At 47.6% G+C, this 20295-nt stretch overlaps 1 pseudogene across 1 annotated transcript in view; it reads left to right on the top strand.

The window, feature by feature from the left end:
* The window catches only part of LOC149355581 (nicotinamide N-methyltransferase-like), a 75494-nt pseudogene extending 60709 nt beyond the window's left edge, over window positions 1-14785 (top strand). The window contains exons 4-5 of the transcript XR_016289728.1: window positions 4315-4525; window positions 14231-14785. The product of XR_016289728.1 is annotated as a nicotinamide N-methyltransferase-like (transcript). The remainder of the gene's footprint in view (window positions 1-4314; window positions 4526-14230) is intronic.
* Window positions 14786-20295: the final 5510 nt, after the last annotated feature.

Here is a 20295-nt window from a genome sequence, read left to right on the forward strand (position 1 = left end):
AATCTCGGTACTGGGTGAGTGAAATGGGCGAGTGAAATGCGTTTTCGCCTGAGCTTTTCATTTTGAATTTTCAGAGTGGAATAACTTTCGTTTGCGTGCTCCGATTTCAATAATTCTTTTTGATCTGGTCTCTGGAAAGCATGGCGAATCTATTTAATGATATTAACCGGTACTGAGGAAATCATCGCGGTGCCCCTTTAAGTAAAACACACACTGGCAACATTAGATGACCTCGTCAGTCAGCTGTGGTGAACACTGCACCTACACCGGCTGTGTACACAATACCAACCACGTCAGCCGAAAATATCGAAGCAACCTTTTTCCTATTTTCTGCCATTTTATCGTGGCAGCTTGTTGATGACTTTGCCTGTTAAAGTGGTGGTCGACAAGATGGCACCACATTTCGGAAAGTATACGGAGAAAGTTATAGTTTCGTCCAAATAATTCCCAGTTGGTTCCAATTGAAACCAACTCTAAATTTTCCATAAACCTGCTGGAAACAGTTTAACTGATTAAAATTTCCACCTGGGTAACCTGCCTTGTTTTCGTTCCTTGTGCCCAGCCGCATGCCATCTTCATCAAATGGCATTTGGCGGTAATCTTGGTGGAGCAGGCCACACTAGACAGCTGGCAGTCATGCGTGCATACGAAAACGCATTCGTGCACTCAAACCATAGAGTAAATGACTCAAATAATAATGTTTATTTCTAAATACATGGCCTCCTGTTAAGGTGTTCACTGTTTCTACTTTTGTACACGACAGGTGATTTGTTTGTTTCGAGGTATGCCAAAGTGTTTTAAAAGGGTTGGTAACCGTCCCTTTCGCTCTGCTGAAGCATTTGTATTGTACGAAAAGTTGCGCGACAGCCTTTAAAAAAAAAACGGCTTCTAATGTTCGCACCTTGCTTAAGGTCCCAAATCATTCCTGCTGTGTTTTTGCGTTATTTTACGGCAGATATTGCGCGCTGAAGTTCGGAACTGTGTGCACTTTTGATAAAGTTTATAGTGCATATTTTTATCCGTTAGGTGCCTAAAATGCAATTTTAGCCGCCTATTTATGGCGCCTAAAATGTGGTTTTTAGTGCCTAAAAATCCGGCCTCTATTTATCACTTATACGTTTTCTTGTAGGCAAGATGAGACGAAGCGAAAGACCGGTGCCCCATTTATGACCAGTGAACGGACAGAAAAAGGCAGCAACAACGAGAATTCAGTCCGAAGCGAGGGGTCCGGCTTTGAAGGGCGCCGCCATGTTTGTTGTCGTTCGAAGCAATGCTAGCAACCTTGGGCACGCTCGAAGGCCCTCGAAATCTCGATAGAGTTCCGGGCTGCTCCGTCGACTCGATAGACTATTGACTCGATGCCCATTCAAACTGGCCGTGTAGCTGCGCTCGATCGCCTTCGAGTCGATAGACTATCGATTCGAGGGCCTTCGAAATGTCGTCGCTCCCCTTCTCCGTCGCCTCCTCGTGATGAAGCTTCGAACGTCCGTGCATCGCGCCGCCGACCCCGACACCTTTCCGTCGCTCTTCATCGCCTCTTCAGCACCTTCTCAGCCCTCGGACCGCCGCCCATAGAACTGACTAGTGCAGTTTCCGGAGGTAAAACTTCACCGCCGCAACACCGTAGAACTCCTCCCCCGGCGCCGTCCAATATGTTGTTCGTAGACGTCGAAGGAACTCTTGCGGAAGCATTAATTGATACGTAAATGGGCCGTCATTTTTTATTTTTTTTCTATCGCGATGCCCGCAAATGATTTCGCTTCTGAATCTGTTGCTCTTGTTGTAAGGGGGTAAGAGCCGTGTGAAATGCAGATGAAGTGCAGTTTTTTATAGTGAGACCCCGTTATGCAGAAAATCCGGCGTCGTAGGCTTAGGCGGTTTGTTGGCGGTGGACGCAGTATCGCAGATTGGTCTACTGGCGTGCCAACTTGGCGTAGTTGATTGGCGTAGTATAGCGCCGCGTTGTAAGTATAAATTAGAGGTCCTAGTCACTTTGTACTCGGGGCAGGCGTTTTGCAACGGCACAGGAAATGTAGAAAAGAAAGAGGGAAAGAACTGAAATATAGTATTGCTCCTGTTTTTGGGGCATCATCCTGTTCACTGTAGTTCTGTCGGGCAACTTCAAATTTCACTAAGCCAGGTTGCGCCAAGAGATGGCGCGCGAGATGCGGTCGCGCTGGCAACGCTATAGGGCCTGCGCTGCTAAGTGTTTGGGTCCCCGAAGTGATATGCAGAGGACTCCAGGCCTCTCAAGGGAGCGATAGAAGCTATCGCGTTATGCAGCGAAGGCGGAATTTAAATGTCCCATGAATTTGTTCTCTCCTTCCTCATGTCCTCATGATTGCATGGAATAAATTAGATAAGTGCCTCGCCATCATCTGGGCGATCTCTGAATTACACCCGTCTCTGTACCGACGACCATTCAAAGTTCACCGCGATCAACACGAACTGCGCTGGCTTGCCAATTTGAAGGATCCCTCCGATCGCCTCTCTCGATACAGCCTGCGTCTCCAAGAGTACGACGTAGTTCTGACGTAAACATTCTGATGCCGATTGCCTATCGCGAGCCCCTGCCGATGCACCTCCTCAAGAATACGGTTTAGACGCCTTCGTTGGACCAATCAGCGCAACTACTTTCGCGCAGCAACAACACTAGGAGCCTTGATCTTCAACGCCTCATCGATACTTAGAAGTCAAAGCTTCTTCGCCACCAGCTTCGTTGGGATTGACCTACTTCTGCGTACAGAAAAAAAAATGTGCGCTGATCTCAGAGGATACGCTACGCCGTCATTCGCTTCGAAATGGTGAGAACCAGCCCTTTTCAGTAAGGACGTCGCGGGTTTCAATAGACTGGCGAGAAGACATTTAAATCCAATTTTCTCGGCGTGTCATTTGCTCCCGGACAAACATCGATGCATGCCAAGAAAAAAAAACAAACAAACAATTTTTAATAAAATCAATATTTGCTTGAGGTTGCCCTTAGTTTCTCTTTACGGGCCAACAGCGCATCGACACCCGACGATACAATCTACGCCAACGCCACACGCGTAATGCAAGCCGGGTGGTGACCTCGTTGCCCAATAGCCGCCGCGGACTCAGCGAAAATTTTAGCGCCGCTATTTCGGCCTGTCCAGGATGCTTCGCCGACTTGGTCGCCGAATTGGACTATAAATTAGTTGTTCCTGACGGAGTGACAGCATCACAGCGACGCCATGCGTGGCCACAAGTAGCGCATGCCGTGCGTCTAGCGATTTTCTACACGCTAATGTATCGCGATCGGAATTTTGTGGGACATGAGAAAGCGTGGCGAAATTTCGTTATGCGCCATATAACGGTGCCCGCCCGCTCATTCGTCCCATAAAGGCATATCTGTACCCTTACTCTCTCCTTACGCGTGCCGTGTGTATACCCGCGCGGTTTCACTTTCGCCGTGTGCGGCCCTAAAATTCCTTGCGCTGCAGCGGTGATGAGAATGGTATTTTCTAAATTTAAAAAACTGGTACGGATATTGCTTACGCTGGGCTACAAGCCGGTCAGTAAATAAGTAGCCTAGCGGCAATAGTTGAAAAGTTAGCTATTCAGTATTAGTTAACCATAGTCTTAACTCTACTCTGATGCGCTACACCGCCGACAATGCTAAGCCGAGAAAAGCGGCCTTCTAACTAAAAACCCTACATTTTAAAAATTGCTGACAGCCTTAGGCGAAACACCGTCTGTAATGAGCCCGTATATGAACACCGACAGACTGCTTTCGGGGCACTGCATCTGACGTGGTGTTTTGAAGCGAAAAGTTTCACTACCCGCACCACAGCCGCGCTTCGCGTGAGCCGTCGGAGCCAAGATTTGCCACAGCTGCGCATGCGCGAAACCGAGTGACGTCACACGCGGCACAAATAAAAAATAAATAAAATACAAACAGTGCACCTGTCTCTCATATCTCGGTGGATACCCGAACCGCGCCGTAAGGGCCTTAATAAAACTGAAAGGAAATGAAAATTGCTCTTGAGGAAAGCAAATGCCTGTCTCACATATCTTGGTGTACACCCGAAAGCAATGAACACCACAGTACATGTCTCTAAAGAAACCTTCGAAGACAGCACTGCATTCACTACTCGCGCGTCTCCTGCTCCGCCTCCGCACAGGAAGTGTGTGGACGGCCGAACGCCTCCACCGTTATCGTGGTGCTCCCAGCGCATTGTGCGCCAACTGCGACAGCTATGACGTCAATCCAAGCACAACTGCAGCAATTCGCTTGTATATCCAGGCTTAACCAGAGCTAAGCCACTGCCTAATTTCTTTCGCTTCTCTCCGCAGAGATGGCGGCGGCGGGCGGCGATCTTTTGGAGGTCGGCTGCGGCCCCACCGTGTACACGGCGATGGCCGCCTCGCTGTCCTTTGGGCGCATCGTGATGGCCGACCTGGTGCCGGTGAACGTGCGCGAGGTGCGCAAGTGGATGGACCAGGCACCCGACGCCAAGGACTGGACGCTGTTCGCCGAGCGACAGGCCGCCCAAGAGGGAGCCCGGTACGACGCTCAGATGAGTTGCGCACCAGTTGTCATGCTGAAAGCATGACAACCGGTTAAAGCATGAAAGCATGAAAGCCGGCTCCGGATAGCTGCCGTTGCCCGTGTACAGTAAGCGGAGAGGGGCGCTGGCACGGGCGAGTCGGGACTTTGCAGCTCTTATAGCCATAACATTCGTTTCCACCATTTTTGATAGCCTCCTTTTCATTCCATGTCCAACACTCTTGCTCAAAAAGTTTGAATATTGCAAAATTGTAAGGCACTGCTATGGAAATATTGAAAATAATGGTCTATTCTTCCGATGTGTCGCAGAATCTTTCTATTAAATTCTTTCCAGCGCTCGCATCGAGCAGTTAAGGCTGCCATAGAAGACCAATGGGGAACGCTTTTGATTGAATAGCAAAGAAATGCAAGCCTCTGAAAGGGAGAGCTGCGGATATACTGATGGTTATACCCCATTCAAAGATGCTTTTGTCCAGAATTGTTGGGTATGTCTTTCTCTCTCCCGAGCGTCGTGAGCAGCGTCTGAATCTGGCCTTGAGAATCTGTAGCGTGGCTTTCTGGGCTTGTTGATACATATCTACATATTGAGCATCTCTTACCGTATTTAGGAACAAGAAAAAAAATTCAGGGGGGCACTTTGTTGACCTAAAGTGCGGTGAGGCGAAAGCCTCAAGCGCGGTGTTGCTGCTTGTCTCACAGATGTGTGGTTAAGATGTTAAGCTTCGCCTCTAAGAGTGGAAGACGACAGCGTCTTGCAACGCTACCAGGGAGTCCACAGACCGCCATCGCCCGTTCGGCTCTACGCCTTGCTCGTCGGTAAATTGGTTTTTGAGGAAAGGAAATGTATCTCTCTCGCATATCTACGTGGATACCTGAACCTCGCCGTAACGGGAAGGTAGAGAGAAGGGAGTGAACGAAGACGCCGTGTTAGCTAGACGGGCCTTTGTTCATTCCAAACCATTTAGCTGGCATGGCGGAGTGGTTAGCATACTCGTCTTGCACTCCGGAGACCCTGGTTCAATTCCCCAACTCTACTAATTTCCTACTCGATTTTATTTATTTATGTGATCTGACTAGAAAGGTTAATTAGGCTAATTGCTTTTTACCAATGTTCTAATGCCATCCATCATGTCCTGTCACTCACCTATCAAGTGATGGAACTCTCTAGAATGTTCAACACAACGTTTAGAAACGTCTAACTATTAATGATGGTTAATGATAGTGAAGCTTCACTTGCACATTTCGTGATACTAGATGGTTAGTGAGAGTTAACGTGACCTCAACTAGTAAACTGATTAAATAGTATTAGTTAAGGTACAGGCGCAGTGCACAGTCCCACTTCTTAACTACTAATAATTACCAATCAGTCATTTAGTCATTAAGAACAATGATATAATCATGAAATCCATTTATATCATGTTCCGATGCCTTTCGATTCCACCCGATTAAGTATCGATTGGCTATTGATTGGCATATGCCCCTATAAGGCATGCATCCGAAACGCGGACACATTTGCTAACACGTCTTGGTCACGACAGTATGAGGCATTAAAGACTTTCGCCGTAATAATTACTGCGGGCGAGGTCAGGACCAATAAGAAAGATGAGCCATAAGTTGTATATATAGCTTCGTTTGTTTCCAGGAAATGAATGGAGATGTTGACTGTGTGCGCGCACGGCATGTCACGCTGCAAAGTGCGCCAAATTTCCTCTTCGTTGCTGCCGTTCTTGCAGCTTATTGTGAAGCACTTGTGGTAGGCGTCCTGCTGTGCACCACTCTTCAGTAACACTATTTTATCCCAGTTGAGAAACTGCTGGGACAACGCCGCTTTTGGCGAAGAAAGTAGCCACCTTATCTCGTCGACACTTAGGGGCCGCTTCACCACTGCTGATGGATCTTCGTTGGAAAAAATTCAAAACGTCAGTTGACCTTTCCGATGAAACTGGTAGATTCGGGCCTGCTCACATGCTCCGATTTCAGCTAGCCTCGTCAAATGAGACGAGCTCTATTCAAAAGACGTGTCGATGATGGCGATGTTTATGTACAGGCAGGATTAGCTTTGTCGACAGCTGCTCCACCTGAGCCAAAAGGCAGGCCATCTCGCTCATTTCCCAAATAGTGAGCCACCCATCGGGATGAAACTCTCCTGATTTGAATAGGCTCGCGAAGAGCTTTCGTTGCTTACACAAATCCAATCTCAAGCGCCGGTAAGGCATTTTAGAGATTCACACCACTGCTTCAGAGCACAACTTTTTTTTTTTTGCCACGGCGTCGACATTAATTTCCTCGCTCGAACGAGGTCGGCGGACGTCCTCTATTCTCCCTGCCTTTCAGTGTTTCCACATCTAATTTACTGAAATCATCAATAAATTGCTCGTATTTGTTTAAGCCACTAAAAAGATCACGCAAATTAATTTGGAGCAAGAGTTCTCATGCCAGCTCCGCCGCAGGCGGCGACTGAGTGCCAAGAAGACAGTAAATGCAGCAGAGCAGACCACACGTGAGAACAGCAGTGAGCTTGTAAAGTCCGAAATTCCCTCGCGTGAATCAAAATGGTTTTGGTTTGGTTTGGTTTATTGGGGTTTCAATAAAACGGAGAGTTGAGCTAGTTGGCACATACTGCTGGGAAAAAGCGCTGAGACAAGGGACAAAGAAAGAAGACAACAGGACCGGCGCTGACTATCAACTGAAAGTTTACCAAAAACAACACGCAATATACATACTCCATCGACAACCAAGAGCGCATGGCAACACCAACGCCATAGTGATACGTCGATCACCTGGATCGAGATACTTTAGTTCACAGTCATGAACTGTTAGAGAGGGGATGCTCACGCACGAGTCACTGTTTTTGTGGATATGAAGCGCTTCACTGACCTCCCTTGTTCGTTTCTCTTCGTGCTTGTACAGGATCCTAGTTTCATTAAAAATCGAGGTTCATGATTTTGCAGAAGAATCGTGTTGGTTATTCCGGGACAGTTCCTGTAATGCAAGGCCAAGTTTGACGACGGAGCCCCTTTCAAAGAAGTGTTGTGGACTCTTAGGCGGCTGTTCACGCACCTTCCTATTTGACCTATATAGGTCTTCCCGCACGTGAACTGCACTTTATACACAACCCCTTCAGCACAAGGGACAAACCTCAGGTCATGCTTAATATTGCATTTTTTTTCTTCGTTTCTTTTCCTCTTCCCTGGCCCTTCTATCTACAATGGCGCACAATTTGCCGAGCTTGTTTGGTGCAGAAAAAAGAACATCAATGCTATATCTGCTGCCTACTTGCTTCAAACGGTGTGACATTTGTCGAATGTACGGTAGAACACTAATTTCTTTTTTAAGGCGAAAGCCTTTAATGTCTCATCGTTGTAAGCAGCAGTTGTCGACAGAAATGTCACGCTTTTCAGTTGGTCGAAACTGTCGTGACGTCACCGTGCGCGAATTTCAAACGGGGCCAATTGTACTTTGGCTAGTAACCATGCAACCGATTGAAGGGATCGTATAGTGATGCTCCAAGTGCGACTGAGCTTAGTTAATAGCTTAATTATCCAATTAGCCTAATTAACTTTTCTAGTCAGGCCATATAAATAAATAAAAACGAATAGGAAATTGGTCTAGCTCGGGAATCGAACCCCGGTCTTCGGCGTGCGAGACGAGCATGCATGCTATCCACTCCGCCATGCCAGCGCGATGGTTTGGAATGAACAAAGGCGCGTCAAGTGAACACGGTGTCTTCGCTCACTCCCATCCTCCTCCCTTTCCTCCTGGCGAGGTTTAGGTGTCCACCGAGGTATGAGAGACAGATACATTTCCTTTCCCCAAAAACCAATTTACCGACGAGCGAGGCGTAGAACCGAATAGGCGATGGCGTTCTATGGACTCCCTGGCAGCGTTGCAAGACGCTGTCGCGTTCCACTCTTAGAGGCGAAGCTTAACATCTTAACCACACATCAGTGACCCCACTTTAGGTCAAAAAAGTGCCCCCTGAATTTTGACGGCTGTCCATCGAGATATGCGAGACAGTTACTGCGTAATTTCCTTTCCTCAAATACAATTTTCATTTTCTTCATTACGGGGCCTCTTTGTCTTCTTTCACTCCCACTTCCGCCCTTCCTGTACGGTGCGATTCAGGTGTCCATCGAGATGACAGAGAATTACTGCGCCATTTGCTTTCCTCAAAAAGCGTTGCGTTCAAAGGGCATAAGGCATCGCGCCGAACGGGTGGTGGCGTTCCGTGGACTCCCTGGCAGCGCTACAACATGCTGTCGCGTTCCACTCGTAAAGGCGAAACTTAAGCGCCATTAATTAGCAGTGAATTAGCATTCAGGCATTAATCAGTAATTAAGCATTAATTAGTGATTTGTCATCACTTAGTAATTAGTACTCGGTTATATGTGACGCCACCAGTGCCACAGAAGCAGCGAAAGTGGTGCGGAAAACGCTTTCGCCTCTACGCGCTTTAGACAGTCAAAGTGTCCCCTGAATTTTTTTTTCTTTTTTTGATGGTTCCTGTGGTTCTTGCCTTTTGACCTTTTTAATTATCTTACTGCAAGCAAGTAATAAGACATCATCTGGGAAGCCCGTACTTCTTAGCCTCTGAACCTGCTGATTAAAACTTGTACTGATAGCATGCACGCACGATTTGGCAATGGCAGCACCTTGCCATTGCCAAATCATGCGTGCATGCTATGCAATGCAAGGCAATGGCAGCACCTTGCACCTTGGCAGCAGCTTATTGGGGTTTAACGACCCAAAGCGGCTCAGACTATGAGGGACGCTGTAGTGAAGGTCTCCGAAAGTTTTTACCACCTGGGGTTCTTTAACGTGCACTGACATCGCACAGTACACGGGCCTCTGGAATTTCGCCTTCATCGAAATTCGACCGCCGCGGCCGCGATCGAATCCGCCTATTTCGAGTCAGCAGCCGAGCGCTGTAACCACTGAGCCACCACGGCGGGGCGAAACAAAATTGGCGCCGCCCACGACCGTGCTTAATGTGAGTCGCTAATCATGGACTCGAAATATGGGGGCGGCTTAAGGTGGGGTGAAACTTTGTTTGGTCAAAAAATTCAGTTGTGAGATTTTTCAATCATCTGATAGAGAATTTCTTTATTTTCAGAATATATATTACACTTGGGTATTCGCTCTTTCAAAAACATTTTTTTGTCCTTTTTCTTCGACACGTTCACAGGAAAAGTGGGTGTATCTCGACCACTAATAGACTATATGCGAAATTGCTTGGCGGTCTGGCAACACCGCGCCCACAACTTCCGGTTTCCATCTTGGCTCAGTCGAGCTCGTCGAGCTGGTGCATCATGTGGTGCATCGTTTGCTATGCGTACTTTCTTCTTGCGAGTGGAATTTCAACAGGCAAGCTTCAGCTGCTGCGTTGTTTTCACAGCTGATCTTTGACCAAATGTAGGTGCTCTCAATAAGCGCCAGCTTACTCCTACCGCGTCCTCAGCTTCGCTTGAAGTCTGGCGCTGATGATCGCAATAATCGGCACTCGAAAGTGGGTTGGAAAGTCGAACCGTGACCGTGTGCTGTTGTCGTTTTAATGCTCGCATTAAAGCACCAGTTCAAGCATCACGCATTATCAAGGCTATTTTATTCCCAGGTGGACGCGAATTCATCTGGTAGGGTAGCGAGCGGTTATTTTGCGGTGAGTGCGCACGTGTGTTGACAAACTTCTGTGACAGTGCGAACTTTCGTTCGCGCCGACGCCAGGAGCTTCGTGCATTGCAATATAATCGCACAAGACCCTCGACCAGCTGCGTAATTCGATTCCTTTACTGTAATGTGCAATGCGCATCCGCGGTTTTCAACGTCACCGTTTCAGAGCCCGGCGTCGGTTGATTTTCGCCACAATTCTTTGAAACCGCGTCCTGCTTAAGACGCAGTCAGTCGACATTAACAGGTGGAAAGTAGGCACGCACATATAATTCAAAATATTGTAAGCAAAGACGCAGCTTTTTTTTTTTCAGATAAGCACTGAGCCACCGCGGCGGCTTGATTAGAGAAAGATACAACAGCTGTAGGTGCACGCACGGACTCGATACGCTGGTCAAGCTGTGTGTGCAGGGGCGAAATTAGCATGTTCGGTTGCTTCCGAAACTAAATTAGCTTACTCCCAAACTTGGACAAATGGCTTTGTTGCGAAGCAATATAAGCTGTTGGAGCTTGCCATAACGATAATAAAATCTGATGGCCTGAAGCGTTTTCAGAACACTGTTGCACGTGATCTCGACACTGTGATCTCGACGTAACCTCTTCGTTTCCGATACGTGCAAAAAGTCAATGCTCTGAAGGTTTCGGTTTCGGTTTTGAATTTATTCTTGTGAGTAGTTCATTTGTAAGCCACTAGGGCTCGTTCTGTTGCTCTTCTGTTTATTGATGCGCGCTAATCTTTGACGTTGTCCCCTTGTGCTGTCGATGCAGTAACAATTATTCTGGGTGAGGTGTCCTGAAACCATCTTTGCCAGTCTCAAGACAGTTGAGACAGCTGTCGATGATGCAATTACATGCTTTAATGATGGAAATGTAGCACGAGTAAGGGTGCTGAAACATTTGGGAGCCACCGTGTCAACGCTAGCATCTATAGACAGACGGAGGGTAAAAAAAATGATTTCAAGCTGAGATCTTAAGCGAAACAGGAAGGAAAGGACCGAAGAAACAAAAAGAAAGGGTATGGCGATGCTGCTACTTCAAAAGACTACAGCCCAGGGAATTTTTGAATAATAAGAATGTTTTCAGACTTTACCAGCATTTTTCTCAAAACATTTCTGGATGTTTGTGTACCTTTTTCTCGGGAACTATAGGGCACAAGCAAACAAAATTTCTCTGAGGTGTTAATTGTTGCCAGTTACATAACTGGAACTAGGATCAATAGCCTAGGTGCATTTTTATTTTTTCTAGCATAAAAAGACCGGTCATAAGTGGCAGTTTTCATGCATCGTCAAAAGCAAAAAAACGAAAAAGTCTAGTTTTTGTTGTCGGAACATAATTCTAGTTCCACATCTGTGAAACATTTGTTGCTACCTTTGTACAAAATTGGAACACCCTGTGGGTAGTAGATGTTAAATAAAAGGTACAAACGTATAAAGAAGTAAAAACAAAAATAAAAAAAAACTGCTTCAAAATTTAAAACTAATTTTTGACTGTAGTGCAAGCTCCGTCTATCTTTAATATTCCTTTCAAATTTTATGACCATAGCTTTTATTGCTACTTCTGTACAGCCAAATTTTGAAACTCGTTAATTCATTTTGAAGCAAAAAACAGCGCAGTTATACAGGGCAAGCATACGCCACGCACAAGATAGGATGGGTACCGTCTTGTGGATGCCTTATCCCTGTTTAATTGCGCTCTTTTATCGTTTCTTAAGTGAGTCGTTACATCATCGGACTAAGCTTTCGTATATAGCAACCCCGTAGACGGGCTTGCCATCGTTTCAGCAAAACCTGAAATCGCGGGGAACATGCTCCAAGCCAAATCGACAAACCCTCTCGTACGAAACATACGCTCGCGGTTGGCTGCCTACATGTCAGCTATAACGAGCCCTCTGGCGTTTTCCAGACGCGAACCGAACTTAGGTGATGTTAAAAAAAAAATGGATCATTTGTCCGGTCTCTAGCGGTGACTGCTCTTTTCTTCTCTGTAAAGTTTGATGGAAGCTCCAGCAGCTACGATGGCCCCTTGTGACTTGGTTGTATTGATATAGCATTGCCTGAGGCTACGTTCAGTCAAGTCAGAATGAAGCGCGAACAGCGCCTGTGAACAAGACAAAATATTTTACCAGCCTGCTTCCCGCTGCAGCGTACAACTAGAGCCTGATTCATGTTTCTGTGTTAAAGGTGCACTGAAGAGGAATCTGAACTTGTCTTTTTGCCGCGGGAACTCGATCTACACGTTCCTAGCATTCTTAGAAACCTCGATTTATTGCCCTGTGTGGCCGATTTCCGTAATTAAATCGAATTAGCATCCGGCTCCCGCCTTTTTTTTTTTTCAATTCTCCCGCGTACGGTGGGCGGAGTCGACCAACGCGTGGAGCGCCTTTCACCCAGTCCCGTGGCGGCTTGCCGCTCTGCCATCGGCGGAGTAATACGTAGTAGTCCGTAGTAGCAAATAGTCCGCGCGTATTTTTATTTCTGCGGGCTTATTTTGCGGCTATATTATCTGCGAATGGAACTATTTATTCATGGAAACCTAAAAAACAAAATAAAGTGAAATCAAAGCCTCCACGGAGCTGGCTGAAAGGCATTTCACGCGTTGGTCGACTCCGCCCACCGTACGCGGAGAATTAAAAAAATAAAGGTGGGAGCCGGACGTTAATTCGATTTAATTAAGGAAATCGGCCACAGAGGGCAATAAGTCGCAGTTTCTAAGAATGCTCAGAACGTGTAGATCGAGTTCCCGCGGCAAAAAGACAAGTTCAGAATCCTCTTCAGTGCACCTTTAAAGGCATGCGGAAGTGTGTACCCATAAACCGTTGGAAAGGAATATCTGTCTGAAAAGTACAGCAAATGCATGCTCGCGTTTCATTCCGGCCTGACTTTTCTCTCACTTCCTGTGTGTGTGTGTGTGTGTGTGTGTGTGTGTGTGTGTGTGTGTGTGTGTGTGTGTGTGTGTGTGTGTGCGTGTGCGCGTGCGCGTGCGCGTGTGCGTGTGTGTGCGTGTGCGTGTGTGTGTGTGTGTGTGTGTGTGTGTGTGTGTGTGTGTGTGTGTGTGTGTGTGTGTGTGTGTGTGTGTGGTTCCATGCTGCACTAACTTTGCTGTTGCTGGTGCAAGCTTACCTAGTGCAATGAGAGATATAGCATTTTAGTATTTAAAGAATCAGTTCCTCCATTGAAAACCTCGTATTGTTGTTGCAATATAGCAGTGTCGTTTGCCGCGTGTTTGCAACTGGATGCATGCAGTGGGACGCGATATGCTTGGATTCTGGTATAGGTGAAAATATTTCATGCTCCGTGACTGTGCCATGCCAACTGGTGTAGAGCCTAGCCTTTGTTGTAATTTGCTCTGCTGAACGTTCAGTTGCCAGATTTCTGCATAATTTCACCGGTGGGCACTTTTCCAAAGGTTGAATTTTATAAGGGAATGAATTTTATGACGTGGTGTCCCTAAAACCAGTTATTGGGGCATGCCTACTTGACGACAGGCTACTTTTAACACGTACACTGCGTTATGGGTCATCGTTGGGTTACAGCGTGTACTCATCCTGTGCGGTGACGAATACCGAGTTATGCGATGAAGAAGCCACTGTGGTGGCTCAGTGGTTATGATGCTCGGCTGCTGACCCGAAAGACGCGGGTTGAATCACAGCCGCGGCGGTATCATTTCGATGGAGGCGAAATTCTAGAGGCCCTTGTACTGTGCGATGTCAGTGTACGTTAAAGAACCCCAGGTGGTTGAAATTATCCGGAGCCCGCCACTGCGGCGCCCCTCATGGCATGAGTCGCAATTGGACGTTAAACCCCATAAGCAGACTTTTGTATAGGACAGTTGCGATAAGTGAGTTCTGTTTTCTGCTTCTCGTTTCTTTTTTCCCGTAGGTTTCGAGGTAAGTATACGCTTCTGTACTGTCTGCCCGATCACGACAAACTCCAGGGGTTGCTGGTCAACCCACAGCGTTTCTGTGATCTTGGAAGGTCACCGGGGCGCCTGAGGCAGCCTTGATTGCTGTTCTCGCCTCGTCTTCTCTGTCAACGCCAGAAATTTGCAGGAGGGCGCGTACGCGGTGAGCGCGAGGACGCGGAGAGCGGTCCGCGACGTCACCCTCTGCAACTTCGCGGAGCCCGGCGTGTTCCTGGACGGACGCCGGGGCCAGCAGTTCGACGCCGTGGTCGCATGCCTCTGCCTGGACAGCGGCTCGGTGGACCAGGAGGCCCATCGGCACGCCATCCGCAACCTGGCGGCGCTGCTCAAGCCTGGCGGGATGCTGGTGGTGTGCGGCGTGACGGGAAACCCGTATTACACGCTGTCCTCCAAGCGCTTTCCTTCGCTGGTGTCGTGCGAGGACACCATCAAGGACTCGCTCCTTCGGGCCGGTCTGACGGTGCGCCACTGGGCGGCCGAGAAATCGCCTGCGTTAATGCGGCCGTACGTCGAATACGATTCAACGTACGTCACGGTGGCCAGTAAAGCCGCAGTGGACAGCACTCGGTCGAGCCACCGATGATCGTCTCTGGCGCCAACTGATTTTGTCTTTTGTGTGAAGTATCTTTGCTGGCAATTACCGCGTTCAGTAAAATTTGTGTTCGAAGAGTGCGTCTGCATGCTTTCCTTTCGGGAGTAACGACAGCCGTTATAGTTCCCCGAGACACAGTTTGGCCAGCGAAAAGGCTAACTGTGGGACGAGGCAGTACTGTACAGATTTCAAGGACTAAATGTAAGCGCTCGGAAGCAAATAGACGAGCGGAGGGAAAACTGCCATTTTTTTCAGTCCGTGCTTTCTTGCTCTCCTCCGCTGTAAATCAATAACTTTGGTGGCGTGTTTGCTGCTTATGAAATTTTATCCTTTACAGCTGTACGCTTTTGTAATCGAAGTCCTCAATTGTAAGCAACAAATTAAAAAGAATAATGAGATGAGGTTAGGAACAAGAGAACCGTCGCAATGCGTGGAGAGGCCAAGATTGTTGCTTCAGGAGAGGCTTAGTGACATGGCGGAGCAAACGGTAGCTGAGAATGCGGAGAACGGCCAACACCGGCGCCGACGGGAGCGCCACTCGCGGCGACGAGCGCAACTGCTGCAGGATAAGCTCGCCGCCGCGTGGGTTCCAGCAGCTGCAATCCGATCGCGGCTGCGGGTCCTGCTGCGTGCTCGGTTTGCCAAGACTCCTGGTTTTAGACAAACTGCTGAGTTGTCGCACCTTTGTTTATTGCACAGGCTTGCACGTGCGATGTTAAGGCCTTTAATGCCTGTCAAGGGTTCGGTGACTACGCGACGTCATCACCGAATCCTGACAACGACAGGAGGGGGTGGCCATGCCCGGCGTAGCCGGTAAGCAAACGTAGTGAATGAGACCGAGGCGTGTTAAGAGGTAACAACAACAAAACAACGTTTATAGCTTCGATTGAAGAAGGCGACAGCTTTCACAGACTCGTAATGTACATTCTACAAAACAATTGCGGAAATCCCATAGCAGTAAATACACTGAATTAAGTTGTACATTGAATATCTCTACACAGGTCAGAACACAAGTGAGGCCAATTAGCTACAGTCGATAAAAGTTCAGAAGGGGAACAAACATACAGTCAACCGGGAAGCGCGGCTGCTGTCCATCCACAAACACGCAGTCAGTGCGGCCCCCAAAGGCGACGTCCGTCCAGAGCAGCTTGCGGTTTCGAGGATGCGGTGTGGCGGCTCGGAGACCCGGGAGTTCGCGGCGGCAGCGTCTCCACCGACGAGTGGACTGAAGTTCATGTCCATACGGCCCCCTTTTAAAGTCCTCGGGCGCTAGCGGGCGAGGCACTCGCGGCGCCACAGAGTCGGCGTCGAAAAAAAACACTTTGACACTGCATGGCCGCCATCTTGAAGGAGAAAAAAATTAACACACAACTAAAAAGAAGCCCTAGGCTTCGACTCTGGATTCGGTGACCTTGAAACCGCAAAAAAGTAAAACACAACCAAAAAGGCAGTCACGCACGCCGCAACTTCTTTCCTGCTAATGGTCGGCTCAAGACTTCGGCAGTATAGGGGCCGACCTTGAGCCGCCTCCGCTTTCGCAATGCGAGGGGGTTGTCTAAATAACTGAAAAAGCGTGCATGCATTCTTGCTCTTCCCGAGACACATGCAAAGAAACGTGGACGCATCAGTTTTATACAAACAAAAGTAATTTACAGGCTGCCCGCCACTTTTGTGACAATGCCTCATCGTTGTCGACAGAAGGTTGTCAGCAGAAGGTGTCACGCTTTTCGGTTGGTCGAGTTGGTTATGCCGTCAGAGTGCGCGGATTCGGAGTAATGAGGTCACCCATGGAAATAAAAAATAAAAACTAAAAATAATAGAGTAAAAATCTAAATAAACAAAAATTAAAACAAACAACAAAAATAAAAAATAAAAGATCAAGAACAACAAAAAATAAAAATAATAACAATTTAAGAAATCAATGCCAAACAGTGCGCCAGGAAAGGCTTTCGCCTTGCAGCACTTTGAGAGCCAAAGTGCCCCCTGAATTTTTCCCCAAGAAGTCGACTTGACAGCTTCAGTCACTCGATCGCGCTTGTCCTGCTGCAAACATTTCATTACACACACTACCATTTGTCGGTTAACGAATAATGATGCTATGAATGCAAACTGCATGCAAGAATAATTGAGATTGGTTCCCCACACGTCCCACGAGAATATGTCGCAAGATTTTTTACTGGCGGTGCGAAAGAAAATGCGACCCATCCAGCTTACTTCCGCTCGGCACTGTTGTAGAAGCGACACTTTGACCTCTCGCTATAGGAGATCGATATATATCAGTGCAAATTTTTCTGGGAGAACAATTTCTTCAGAACTAAATTGTTTTGAGTACAAACTCTCATAGGTCTGTTGAACACCTGACCCTTTTGAAACCAATATATGATTATTTCAAAAAACAATGGCACACAAGGAAGGCGCTTCTGAGGACCCTGTTTCTACATAAACCATGCAGCAGTACATGAATCACTAGGAAATTTTGGCCGCGCTGGCAAATAATGAAAATAAAAATATCTTTAGAGGATTTTCTTATCATGCAGTAACAGTTTCTTTCGACTTGCTTGAAAGGGCATCATTATTTTACCACTGGATCGGTACAGCTCGTTGCAAATATGTGTCACCCTCCTTGTCCCATGTGAAAATTTGTTAAGTGGTCAGATTGCTTTAGGTAACTTTTGTCCAACCGGTGTCAACTAGTCTCAGCTTTAATCAACTGTTTGATCACTTGATCCTTGGGATCTTTTTACCTCAGTCGGATATTAATTATTAATTACTCAATTCACTGCTGTCCTTATGTGTACCCACTACTGACCCCTTTCAGTACCGTTTTCTGCCCGCACAAACGCCCTAAGCTCGTGCTCGGCTGAGACACTGCGTCTTGAGCGCACAGCGCGACAGCTGCACCGTGCTCGCAATTTTTTTTTATTGCCGCACTACAGCCGCCGGACAACGGGAGTATTTTGGCGTCGGCAGTAGAGAGTTTTAGCACTCGATTGCGGTAAAGACGCAAACCACGGCACCTGTACGACCATATGGCAAATGCGGGCAAGCACGGCGCGACGGTAACGGGCACGCATTACCGTATTGGTCGGCCGCTCGAATGCGCCAAAGCAGCCTAAAGGCTGCTTTGGCGCATTCGCCTAAAGGCACCGAAATCTGTAGGCACGCTAAATACAAGCGTTTGTTACGAAGAAGTCTAGCGGCGCGTTGGTCGCCGATGGCGCGTGCATTTCGCTGCGATCTCAGAGGCATCTGACAACGCTAGCTCCTTCACGTGATGCACGTGTCCCTAATCAAGAAAGCGCGGTCATAGTTTCAAATTTTTTTAGCGAAAAAAACAACTTCTAATTCAACCCTCTACGCCGTGCAGTGCTGTCGAAACTATTATCCGCACGCCTTGTCTTGCGGGGCCTTCGGTTTCGCGCTATGCTACTCAGTCTGCTAGGCCGGCTGCCCCGGAGCGTTCCTGCAGAACTCTTGCCGCCGCTCGCTGGGTGGCGCTGGCTGTTAAGCGATCGCGCAACTCTGCAACTGTAACCGGTTTGTCATTATGCTTGGTGATTTAATGATGCGAGTACAGCTGTACTGAGAAACTTGATAGTAGGTGTGGTTTAGAGGACCTCGGGGACGGCATTAACAAAAGTCGAAGTGCCTACACAAACTTTCAGGGCACAGGTCATGATCGATTAGATAGAGCATAGGTCTCATTAGAGCATAGGTAAATGACTTTTGTTTATGTATTTACGAAAACTGAATATAAACATTTCAGGTGATATTTATAAAGAAAGTGTTCAAGAGCTAGTTAAAGAATCAGAAACAACTATAGCGAACGGAACGGAGGTAGATAGGGGCATTTCTAACAGAATACTACGAGATGAAGGCGCTGCAAAGATCCAGCACAATGAAGTACGATAAAAACACGCGGGAAAGCCTCCTTGGGTGGAGCCTGAAGGCGCTGGTAGACCAAGAGGCTACCGAACCAGGAAAGTGTCATCATCATCAACCGGACTACGCCCACTGCAGGGCAAAGGCCTCTCCCATGTCTCTCCAATTAACCCTGTCCTTTGTCAGTTGCGACCATTTTAATCCCGCAAAATTATTAATCTCATCCGCCTACCTAACATTCTGCCGTCCCCTGCTACGCTTGCCTTTTCTTGGAATCCATTCCGTTACTCTTAACCCTTTATAAGGCATGAGGTCACACGCAAAAAAATTGTTTTTTTGATCCAAGGACACTTTATTGAGGCTAAGAAAAGGCGGTCAGACCAGTTTTCGTCACTCTCCGTACAATGGTTTTAGCACAAAAGGTGGGACAACATGTGTCCCGCTGCACACGACAAGGAATAAAGGGAGGTGGGACAGCATGTGTCCCAATGCTCACGAGGGGGTACCACAAAAGAAAGTTGCATCGTGATTTTAGGTTCACTTTGATGAGTGAAAGGGAGAAAAGCACTGCATACATAATGGCACGTTACAACCTGTGCATATGAGCTTGGTGCGCACTTCGGCGCGCTTGGTTGAACACCAGCGGCATCTCCTTCTTGTGCCAGATGATTGTGGGAAGTGGTTGTTTCCTTGAAAACGCGTCGCATGCGCTGCAGTCTGCCTTTAGTTTTTGTGAGTATGTCGGCGAATTTTCTGCGATGCTCACTGGAATGTCGCAAGGCTGCCCGGCTATCCATCCTGCTGATAGGGAATCGTCTTCTTCCTCTTCATGGTCACTGTCATGATGAATGGGCTTAGCGCGCGCGTTCTTAGTTTTCTTTTTGCGTGTGTATGCCTTCTTGGGTCTTTTCTTGCGCGGCTGCTCGATGTTTTCGTCGCATTCCGACGACTCTATCGGAGCGAAAGCCGAGGTCGATGGTAGGGTAAACTCGTCACCCGAATCACTTGACACATCACTTTCCGAACCGTCAGGCAGGCTAAAAAACACCTCTAATGCCTCTTCAGCGGTGAGACTCCGTTCCCCTGCAAGGACGAATGAATCTTGATCTTGAAAAATTTAGCGCGACACACAAGGACAGAAAGAGTAGACGACACGAGCGCTGACTAACAACTGGAAGTTTATTCGAAAACACGTAGAATTATAAAGGAAGAAAGTGCGATAAAATCGTTGGTCAAAAACCAAAAGAAGAAAACTAAACACAACAGTCACCGCCAGCTCCTGCTATCAAGGCGCAAAGCACTTGTCCAGATAAGCTACCTCTTTTTCCCGTATAGTAACGGACGGTTTGGCCACGCACGTGTTATGAGCCTTGGCGATACTATATGCCTCGTAAATTTCCCTACACAACACGTTGTCATTCTTGTACACAATCGTAGTGTTGTCAAGGTTCGGCGAGCACTTGCTGGTCCCGAGATCCTTGCACTCACGGCAGTGCAAAACAAGGTTCGAAGACACCGGTTTCCTGCAGTCCAGTGAATTCTTGTGCTCCTGCAGCCGCACATTGATGCACCTGCCCGTTTGGCCGTAATACACCTTCCCGCAGGCCAATGGCACCTTGTACACAACCCCCTTTTCGCAGGCGGTGAAATCGCTGGCATGACTGGCAGTACACTTCCGCGGGTATTTTCGAGGCAGTGTCTTGTCTAG

Source organism: Amblyomma mixtum, chromosome 3 (genome assembly GCF_055824585.1).
Source record: "Amblyomma mixtum isolate Tamu chromosome 3, ASM5582458v1, whole genome shotgun sequence".
In the NCBI taxonomy this organism is placed as follows: Eukaryota; Metazoa; Arthropoda; class Arachnida; order Ixodida; family Ixodidae; genus Amblyomma; species Amblyomma mixtum.